A 1,654-nucleotide genomic window follows, 5' to 3' on the forward strand; every position below is an offset into this window, starting at 1 on the left:
GGGGTCGGCGTTGGAGCTGGAGCTAGAGCTCATGGCGATGGAGAGGAGGAAGGTTGACAGTGAGAGAAGAGAGGGGGTGGATAAGTAGTGGTGAGCAGGATGAGTAAATATAGGGGCGATGGAGGGGAGGAGAAGAGTGACAGTCATGATGTTTTAACTACATGCTCTTCAATAAGCCATGAACTCTGTGATGTGACTGACTCCATGAATTGTGTGCAGATCGAGGAGAGCAATGAGATGAGCATGGAGGTGCTCCTGGCCGTTGACAACATGGGCAAGCAGCCCCTTCATCCAATCTCCGAGAGGAGGTTGTGCTGCCGCCCACCGCCGAGGAAAAACCGAAGACGTCTGGGGTTGGCGACGACAAGCGCATGGAGGAGCCCCCAGCAACAAGTGCCACAATATGGCCACTGCCATGAGGAGGATGGCCTAACTCACTTTTGCAAGGTCATCCTTGCACCGAAGCTTGAGTGCATCCCCATGCCCCTGGACTTCAACAAGCACTTCGTCGTGGTTCAAGCTCAGGAAACACCGGCTGCTCCTGAAAGGTGACGGTGAAGCTGATGAACGACAGGGTGACCCTGGATTAGGGTTAGGCCACCTACGCAGCCGTTCAGCAGATCAAGATCGGCTACATGGTGATGTTCAAGCTCCTCACTCCCGACACCCTCAAGGTCATCATCTTCGACGGCGATGGCATTGAGGTCGTCAACAAGTGCGGGAAGCACGATGAAGCCTTCGCCAAGGACTAGGGCCGAGGCACCCCCTTCCTAAGTACTATCGAATCTGCTTTTAACTATTTATGGTTTATGCGTTGAACTATTATGAAGTGTGATACTGCTTATCTGAAATATGTTGTTAAGTAGTTGATCCTCTGTTTATACTCTGCTCTGCTTATGATGCATGTTATATGGTTGTGCCGAAGTGTGCTGGTAACCTCACCAACTAGCAAAAGAGGTTACCACACACCAGGCGTTGCATACAACCAAACACCATTCATTGGTTTTGTCCACTAACATGCAGGCAACCAAACACCAGGCAGTGTGGTTCAGCCCATGCAGGCAAGAGGGCATGCAGGCAACCAAACAACTTGCAGATGATGCATTTGAGGCTGGATTTGCATAGTCAGGCTCAGTTGAGCAGGCTATGCAATGCAGCTACTGTAAACTATGAATCGGGACTGGTTCGGCGAGAAGGGGCTCGTGCTGCAGCTGGATTACTCCGCGGAGCCACAAAGGATTGTTGATTCAACGGTGGTTCCGATGGTGCTAGAATGGTCGCTGGATATGAACCTTGACAAGGACATGTTCTGGTTGCCGGATGGCTCTTCGACTGATCCCGGGAGATGCATAAGCACGAACAGCATCGTGGTCTACAACGACCACGATTATCAGCGACCGCGGTGCAACTGCTCGAAAGGATACAAGGGCAATCCCTACATCGTTGATGGATGCCAAGGTACTTATACAAAACCTAACATGCAACATACGAGTATTTGGGACCGCCTATAGTCAGGTATGTGAAATAACATCCGCGTGAGTCAGTTTCTCTATGGACCATCCGATCAGCATCCAACGGCTAGGAGGACGGTGCCAACTATGTATCTTCTTCCTCCTCCGCCCTCGCGGCCTACCCAGCCATAACAGCCTACCCC

The sequence above is a fragment of the Triticum dicoccoides genome, chromosome 2B (genome assembly GCF_002162155.2).
Source record: "Triticum dicoccoides isolate Atlit2015 ecotype Zavitan chromosome 2B, WEW_v2.0, whole genome shotgun sequence".
In the NCBI taxonomy this organism is placed as follows: domain Eukaryota; kingdom Viridiplantae; phylum Streptophyta; class Magnoliopsida; order Poales; family Poaceae; genus Triticum; species Triticum dicoccoides.